General features: G+C 33.3%; 1 long non-coding RNA gene across 1 annotated transcript; it reads right to left on the bottom strand.

Annotated features, from left to right (window-relative positions):
• Window positions 1-5244: 5244 nt before the first annotated feature.
• On the bottom strand, window positions 5245-9430 carry LOC127831855 (uncharacterized). The gene is made up of 3 exons (XR_008026520.1): window positions 9281-9430; window positions 8787-8848; window positions 5245-8415 (listed from the first exon to the last, which is right to left on the bottom strand). It is a non-coding gene; the product is annotated as an uncharacterized LOC127831855 (long non-coding RNA).
• Between the last annotated feature and the right edge of the window lie 695 nt (window positions 9431-10125).

Here is a 10125-nt window from a genome sequence, read left to right as displayed (position 1 = left end):
CATTCCATATAGACAATCATCGCGTATAATCAATCAAATTTATCATAACGGATTTGGTTCACTTAAATGATTCCAACGTAGGTATGAAGTATTCATTAAACTAGAGTTGCGACACCTTAAGGGTTTCGCGGGATGGAATGAGTGGAGAGATGAAATCAAATTGAAAATCGATTATTTCTAAAAAAAAATGGTACTAAAAAATATGCGGGTAGGAAAAAAAACAAATTTGGGTACGAAAACAAATTTGAGTACGATAAAAAGGGTACAAAAAAAATAAGGAAACGAAAAAACTATTTTGGTACGAAAAAAATGGGTACAAATAAAAAATAAGGTACGAAAAAATTTGTGTACGAAAAAAAAATGAGTACGAACAAATGGGTTCGAAGAAATTTGGGTACGAACAAATTTGTGTACGAAAAAATTGGGTACAAAAAAAATGTGGGTACGAAAAAAAAAATGGTTATGAAAAAAAAATAGGGTACGAAAAACTATTTGGGTACGAAAAAAAAGGTTCAAATAAAAATTTGGGTACAAAAAAAATTGGGAACAAAACGAATTTGGGTACGAAAAAAATTTGTGTACGAACAAATGGGTTCAAAGAAATTTGGGTTCGAACAAATTTGTGTAAAAAGAAAATTGGGTACGAAAAAAAATTTGGTTATGAAAACCTATAGGGAACGAAAAAATTAGGGTACAAAAAACTATTTGGGTACGAAAAAAAAGGGTACATATATAAATTTGGGTACAAAAAAAATTGGGTACGAAACAAATTTGTGCACCGACGGACAGACGAAGCGGCGACTATATGCTCCCCCTTAAAAATTTGGGGGGAACATAATAAACAAGTTATGGCAATTTAAAGGTGGTACGCAAACTTAATAATAGATTTATCAATTATATGCTTATTCTAAGTGAAAAAAAGGCCATAATTGTTACAAAATGCTTGATACAGTTTTCTGCTCTTGTTTATACATTGGGGTCATGTTGGTTAATAAGCAAAATACATGGTGTATGAACGCAATATGTCAAGGGACATAAAAAATATTTGAGGTCATATGCAAACTTTAACATAGATTTATCAATAATATGCATATTATTCTAAGTGAAAAAGGGCCTAATTCTGTTAAAATGCTTGATACAGTAAATGAGTTGTCTGCTCTTGTTTATAGATTGGGGTTATGTCGGTAATGAAGTATGCAAAATATAAAAGCAATATGTCAATGGACATAGGAAATATATTTGAGGTGGTACGCAAACATTCCAATGCACACGCCGACGCCGGGTTGAGTAGGATAGCTCGACTATATATATTTCATATATAACAGTCAAGCTAAAATGTAAATATACCATAAACAACAGGCTAACCTCAATCACAACTTTAATGCAATGCTTATAACAATAGAGATACAATGATATGCCAGGGATTGAAACTAACTGTTTACTATTGTGGGCAACCATCTTTAGTATTTTGGTTGCCCAGATAAAGAATAACGAGCCCAGAAATATGAACATGTGAATATTATACATTCTTTTAATAAAATAATAGATAATTAAATACATTTGCTGACAACACATGTTCAATGCATGATGTTTTATTATGAGCCTGAATTGAATCATGTCCTATTCCTAAATAATGAATGTTATTTAACTAGTATTGATCCATGGTGATCAATTGTTTTTCAATTTTTATTGCACTGAATTGTTTTAAGCTTTAAAAAAAAGAAGTTTACCAACTTTTGAAATTGAGTTGCCCAGGCCAAAATCTACTTGCCCCGGGTTCACGGTAAACCACTTATTTCCATCCCTGTATGCTCTTCATTTTCTGTTCTTCCATCGCATTCTCAAAATTAAATTTAAAGCCGATATTTTTTAATAACATTAGTATGAATTACTAACCATTATCACCCAAAAAACAATTTTACAAAGCTGTAATCCCGTCGTAGAGATTTAGTTTACTATTATCAGTGTTCTCTTTAAATACCGTCTGCTAGCGATCTTGCCGGTTACATTAACTCTTGATGCCGGCTACTTTTCCCAAATATATCAAGTAAATGTCACAAATGCTTTGGTTTTACTGCATAGTTGCCGGCCATATAACTGGCTACTCAAATTTTTCTGGAAAACACTGAACTATGCATGACAAACACACAAAAATTAAATACATCTTAGATTCATTGTAAAAAATAAATTGACACTTCAAGCTTGTCGTCACTAAAATTCAAAGATTCAAATAATTTTCCACGAGATACGTCAACAATTGCGTAATCAAATGAATGAAAAATAAAAGTAAAGAAAGCCGGATTTTACATAAATTTCAGGTTGAAACACAACAAGGTAAAGGTAGTCGGTGAGATATAATAATAATACAGTTAGTAAGGCTCGTACCCTGGGTACGGTAAATATACTAAAACATACCCGGGAATTTTAACACTAAATCGGTTGTTGTCGGCTATTTTGTAAAAATTAATTATGTTTACATTTATGTCAATTTTCTGTTAAATGGCATTTATACAATGTATTATCAAAACTCATTTTTACAATCATTAATGTGATTCAATTTAAAATCTTAAATTGTTTAAAGTCGCGTCATTGTATGACGTTGTCAAGTATATTTTCCGCGATGTCGCACGTTCACTTTTTACCGTCATAGATTTTTTTAAAGAAACATTTTTTGGTTTGCGAGGTCCGTTAAATGGGGAACACCATATTTGGTATTTATATTATGTTTTAACAAATAATTCATGCTGTGTAATAAATATTGTATAAGATATTTCGATATTTATTGAAAATGTTTCAAATTGTTATTTATGAAACCTTTTATTCTAATGAGTGTATGCTATCATATTATACTTCGAATAGCAGATCTGTTGTACTATAATCGTATTATTCATTCTTTATTGTTAATTTCATTTATTGTAGAGAATCGTCAATGTTACATCTAGTCGCCAATCCTTGTTGTTAGTGTTAGTTTTCAATGCTTGTTATCATTGCCGTCAATGTTAGTCGTCAATCCTTATCGTCATTATACATGAAGGAAATAAAAGCAGAAACAGAGACGTATTCTTGATTACTTGATTATTCCTACGGTGTCCTCTCAACACTCATACTAAAAAGCATGTTGATGCAGATTTTTTTTAAAGAGAAGTTTCTTTAAGGTAAACAATATTGTTTTACTTTAATCGCTAGCATGTTTAACGACATCGGATTTTTGGCAGATATACAACTCGGATACAATCTAATATTTGCGGGTATGTTTAAGTTTCTTTACCGTACCCGGGCTACATGTAAGTAAAGTTAAGAGTACCCGGGGTACATGTACCGGTAAGTAGTACCCGAGCCGAGAATGTCAATTGAAGGTGTTAGAGATGCATTGAACCATAAGATTAAAAAGGGTAAAAAGCAGTATATTTTAAAAAAGGATTTTCCACAGAATCCCTTTTAAAATGGCCATTTTCAAGGAAATTTCTTTAAAAACAACACACATTTTTTTCACTTTTTATAAGAAAGTACAAAAATGTTATTCTGGCAGTACAACCCTACTTACATTAAGACAGGAAAATTGAACTGAAAATGTTACGCTGGCGGTACAAACTCCCCAAGGTTCATTATCACATCATCAAATAATTCAACTTAAAATGTTACGCTGGCGGTACAAACTCCCCAATGTTCATTATCACATCAACAAATAATTCAACTCAAATGTTACGCTGGCAGTACAAATTAGACACAGAAATTAAACAGAAAATGTTACACTGGCGGTACAAACTCCTAAAGGTTTATTATCACATCAAAACATAGTTCAAATTACGCTGGTGGTTCAAACTCTCAAAATTTCATCATCACTTCGCAGAAAAATTAAACAAAAATGTTACGCTGGCGGTACAGACTCCAATGGTTCATTATCACATCATATAATTCAACTTAAAATGTTACGCTGGTTGTACAACCTCCAAAATGTTCATTATAACATCAACAAAAATTGATTGTACTTTAAAATTGAACAGAAAATGTTATGCTGGCGGTACAAACTCTCAAAGGTTCATAATCCTTTCGACAGAAAAATTTAACAGAAAATGTTACGCTGGCGGTACAACCTCCCAAAGGTTCATAATCACAACAGATAATTCTTTGAAAATGTTACGCTGGAAGTACAAACTCCAAAAGATTCATAATCACTTTGACAGAAAAATTAAAATAAAATGTTACGCTGGCGGTACAAACTCACAAAGGTTCATTCTAACATCAGCAAATAAATCATTCCACTTTAAATGTTACTCTGGCGGTACAAACTCACAAATTTCATAATCACTTTGACAGAAAAATAAAACTAAAATGTTACGCCGGCAGTACAAACTCCCCAAGGTTCATAATCACATAGACAGATAATTCTTTGAAAATGTTACGCCGGCGGTACAAACTCCCAGATAATAATATTCACTTTGACAGAAAAATAAAATGTTACGTTGGCCGTACAAACTCACAAAGGTTCATTATAACAACACCAAATAAATCATTCCACTTTAAATGTTACGCTGGCGGTACAAACTCACAACATTCATCACTTTGACAGAAAAATAAAATTAAAATGTTACGCCGCTGGTACAAACTCCCCAAGGTTAATAATCACAGACAGATAATTCTTTGAAAATGTTACGCTGGCGGTACAAACTCCCAAAGGTTCATTATAACATCACCAAATAAATCATTCCACTTTAAATGTTACGCTGGCGGTACAAACTCACAAAATTCATAATCATTTTGACAGAAAAATAAAACTAAAATGTTACGCCGGCGGTACAAACACCCAGAGGATTATAATCACAATGACAGATAGTTCTTTGAAAATTTTACACCAGCGGTACAAAATCCCTGATATTCATAATGACACAAAAAATAACACTGACAAAATGGAAGGTAAATCACTTTTAAATGTATAAATTCTTAATATATTAGTAAATTTTAAAACAAGTAATAATAAATACAGAACACAAACAAGAGCTGTCAGACGACAGGGCGCTCGACTATTGGAGTGCTTGACAGTATAACGTTAGCTATCATGGGGAAATTGTACATACTCAATAATTTATTAGACGATCTTTCAAAAATAAAAAAAAGGAAAAAATATATATATAAAAATTGGGGGGGGGTTGAGAGGGGGTATAATGTGGGGTGTGTTAATTTACTAGAGGATGTTTAAAAAAAAATGTGGGGGTAGGGGGGTGAGAGGGGGTATAATGTGGGGGGGGGTAATTAATTAGATGTTTAAAAAAAAATGGGGGGGAGGGATTCTGGGTAGGCGCTGGGGTATTGTTTCGGTGGAATCCATTGTAGTATTCAGGTAAGTGTTGTTTTGTCAAAGTAATAATAAAATGTGATCATAAATAAAGAAGTTATGGCAATTTAAGCAAAATGTTGTTTTATCTAAGTGTAAAAGGGGCCATAATTATGCCAAAATGCTTGATACAGTGGCCTGCTCTTGTTTATAGGTTGGGGTCATGTTGGTTAACAAGTATGCAAACTAAAAAAGCAATATGTCAAAGGTTATAGGAAATATTTGGGGTAGTACGCAAACTTTAACAAAGATTTATCAATAATATGCATATTCTAAGTATAAAAGGGGCAATAATTCTGTCAAAATGCTTGATACAGTTGTTTGCTCTTGTTGGGGTCATGATGGTAAACAAGTATGCAAAATATGAAAGCAATATGTCAAGGGACAATGAAAATATTTGGGGTAGTACGCAAACTTTAACATTTGCTGCATATTCTAAGTGGAAAAGGGGCCATAATTATGACAAAATGCTTGATAGAGTTGTCTTATATTGTTTATATGTTGGGATCAAGTTGGTAAACAAGTATGCAAAATATGAAAGCAATATGTCAAGGGACAAGGAAAATAATTGGGGTAGTACGAAAACTTTAACATTTGCACGCTAACGGTAACGGAAAAGCCGACGTGAGTAGGATAGCTCCACTATATATATTTCATATAATAGTCAAGTTAAAAAAGATGTGCAAACCTTCAAGTAGTGAAATTCCAACTATTATGTACTCAATCCACCAGTCAGTAGGTTAGAAATATATGAAATAGTGTGAATGATTCATTTTTTATGACTAACTTAAATTAGTTCTAAAAATAAAAATAAAATACAATACATTTTTTTACACATGAGAAGTCATTTTAAAAATGCAATATCTAAATAAAACAATCTTTACATCAATTATAAGCATCCTAAGTTCTTTAACAGATGCATTTGCTGCAATTTGTAATTGCATTAATAAACAATTCTGCCAAAATTTTAATATATATAGTATGGACAAAACTTCATTGTTTCTTCTGACTACTCAAACATATTATAGGACATAAACAAAGCTGTCTCCATAGGATGACATATGTCCCCGTAAAACGCTTTGATAGAAGTTATGAGCATTTTTTTAAACCTAAACGCGGATCCTATTGCCTAAGTTCAAGGTCAAGGGGGTCAAAATGTGTGTGCACATGAAAAGGCCTTGTCCATATACACATGCATAGCAAATATGAAGGTTACATCTGAAGCGACATAAAAGTTATGAGTATTTTTCGAAAACTAAACCAGATTTGGAAACCTAAATGCAGACCCTAAGTTCAAGGTCAAAGGGGTCAAAATGTGTGTGCGTTAAGAAAGGCCTTGTCCATATATACCAAATATGAAGGTTGCATCTCAAGGGACATAGAAGTTATGAGCATTTTTCGAAACCTAAACGCAAAGTGTGACGGACAGACGGACGGACGGACAGTCCAATCACTATATGCCCTTCTTCGGGGGCATAAAAACTAAAACCAATCAAATAAAAACTGTCCAAACTTAAACTTTAAATACAATAGGACAGAAGAGATCAAGCTAGTAAAAATGACATAAATAAACTATCAAACCACTATTTAGAAAAAAACAAGAGCACCGCATAACAGGTGACACGCTCGCTGCGAAAGCTTGTCAGAATATTTTTTTTAAGTCACAGTGACCTTGACCTTTGACCTAGTAACCCAAAATGGGTGTGGCATGTAGAACTCATGAAGGTGCATCTACATATGAAGTTTCAAAGTTGTTGGTGGACGCGCTTTGATTTTAGAGCCAATGTAAAGGTTTTAGCACGACGGCGGGGGACGGCGAGCAGGCTATTACAATGCCTCGGGTTTTCTCCGAAAACAGCCTCTCTAACAATGATTAAAAGTTTACAGTACACAAAATATCTACCTCCACCAAATGAAATGCACTTTGTTGTTAGAATCATAACATGTCTGCAGGGGCAAGTGGCATGGCAGGCCTTACCTGTCGAATCTCACTTTGTCAACAAATAGTGCTTTGTTCAGCTTTTTTGGGAAGATAGCCCATGGCTTTGAAATTGGGAATTTTATCTGCATTTTTCAAGACATTGGGAAAATAAGTTGGGATTTTATAACTACATGAATGAGTTCAGCATCTTTACATGTAATCACTAACACCATCATGATCAACCATGATCAACAGTTTTCCACATAATAAGCTCACACAAAGTCATCAGTCACATCAGGCACCATTTATAAGGAGGCGCTTCATCTTCTTCTGAAGAACTGCTGCTTTCAACATGTTGAATATCAGTCAGCGCTTTGCTTTCGGAAATAAAAGATGATGATGCAAAAGAGTCACTTGTTATTAAATCACTATCATTAACAATGGAATGAGTTTCAATGGGAAGACTTGTACTTCTTGACGATGTTTGTTTATATAATGACGATTGCTCAATAAAATCAACAGTTTTCGTTTTGCCGCCAAGGTTTTGCTTAGGAATCTTTTTCACGTTATATTTCTAATTGTGCGACATATTTGTTTTCCATGCAGCCAAATTACAAAACGCTTAAATTTAATCGCAAATATAATAAGCGCCTGAACAAAATTGAGAATATCTTGTACACGAATTATGCCGACTTTATCCAAATCAAGGTATAGTCTAAAATCCGTACGAAACCGGATCGGACTACGCTTTGTTAAAAAGCGAAACAGCCGATGTCATTAGCGTTTTTTCCCCTATAAGGCTATTAAGAATTTTTTTAGCAAATTTTGGGAAAAAAGTATACTTTTTGCTATTGGGAATATAGCCGATTTCGGCTATAAAATCAGGTCAAAAACAGCCCTAACAAAGGTGATACGCTTCTGCTTTCCCTGATGAACAGTATTGTGTTGCCACCCCATCATCAATGCTATAGCTGTAGACAGCAGTGAATATAAGTTCTCTTTAATGGTGGACAGCTTGCTATGTCCTCTTCTTAGCAGACTTTTGAGAGCTTCCCTGGTGTGGATTCCTCCTAGGCTTAACTTGCAGTGTCATTTTCTGTCGCCACCATCTCCACTTCACCATCCTCAGAAAGATCCATGTTGTTCATATCAACAGCAGACTCTGTTCACAATAGAAGCAATAATAGGATATGTTACTTAAAGACATGAATATTAGATTCTTTGAATGTATACCAATCATGCACATTAATAATCTTCATGCAAAATGTTACAATTTAGCCTCAATTATACAGCATCCTACATGTGATAACCCTTCAATTCTCCAGCTTAATCAGTTTACCTTCACTTAAATGTTTGTTGTTATAATAAGAAGTTGTCAAGAGTGGCAAAGCTTTCTCAACAAAACAATCATTCATCATGTTAAAAAGTAAGAAATTGTATTATTAACACACAAACTTAGTCAATTACCTATCTAAGCAAAAAGTATGGAAGGAAATTATCCGTAAAAGCACACAGAGTTAGTCAACAACATACCATTTAAGGTATCACCCCAACGCGGCATATAGTCACTGAACTTGCAGAACAGGAAGTCTGAACTGCAATATAAATGCAATTAATTAGGATATTAAATTCAAAACTTAAACAATTGGCAAAATAAGCCTTGCTTGTACAAAAAAAAATGTCATAATCATATAAAATCACATATCATAACATGTAATTCAAGCTGCGCATTTACCATTTTATTATAAATCCACGAAGATTATTATATAATTTGGACCTTATATACATGTAATTTAGCCAATAATTATTCATAAGATGCTGACTGTAAAGTATCAGATGTAAATTTTTTATTTAATCTGCACAAATATTTCTTAAAGTGTGTCAATACACATTAAATTCAATTTGGCAAGAGATTCATACAAGGGTACTAACAGTAACAATAATCAAAATAAAATACACACATAGCAATTTAACAAACATTTCTATATACTTGTATTTTGAATGTAAAACAGTTTATAATGTTTTACCAAAGGTGGACCACTTTTTTAAGAATGGCAAACGTGCATCCTTTCCTTCATTCATGTAGTTTTCCATGTCCAGAAGAAAACAACTTGTTCCAACCTTAACCTGAAAAATGCCCGAGAACACATATAAGAACGAAATCTCTGTACATAAATTTCATAATTACCTAACAGTTTGAAAAAATAGTACATAAATAACCCTTTTATCAGTGTCATAATGATACAAAAAAATAGTTATATTTCGGTACCTGGGCGAGCATACCTTGTTGTCTTTATTATTGAAATCCTGATGTGTTTGTTGCCAATTTATGTTCTTATATACAAAAATAATCAATACATTCATTATTTAAGCCGAATACATTGCATCAATTGAACCTCTTTAACACTGCAATGTAGAGGTTTCACTGGGTAAAAAAAGATGTTGCCACGGTATTTGTTTCCTTGAAATAAGTTTAAGCTAATGTTTTGACAATAACAATAATATAAACCCTTTCCATCTCAGAAAACAAATTTGAAAAAATTCCTGAATTCAATTTTGTTCCTGAATGGCAGCCTTCAGACGTTATCCTATGCATGCAACCTAAAAATCACAATGATGTTATCACACTTATCTTGTTGACATTTTTATGTTGAAATTTGGAACAGTGTAAATATTTGACATCTGTTTGACATTGTTAACTACTTAGGTCACATCAAATATTACGATGAGCAAACGATTGGTGTACTGCCACCTAAGCGATAGGGACACTTTTAGTCGGCAACATTACGAAAGTTTTCCAATAAGGTGGATAAAGTGTACCGAAGAATAACAAAGTAGCCACTTTTCCTGTTGGTTCGGCCACCTACGCATT

Source organism: Dreissena polymorpha, chromosome 5 (genome assembly GCF_020536995.1).
Source record: "Dreissena polymorpha isolate Duluth1 chromosome 5, UMN_Dpol_1.0, whole genome shotgun sequence".
Lineage (NCBI taxonomy): Eukaryota > Metazoa > Mollusca > Bivalvia > Myida > Dreissenidae > Dreissena > Dreissena polymorpha.
This window is presented reverse-complemented; position numbering and strand designations above follow the sequence as displayed.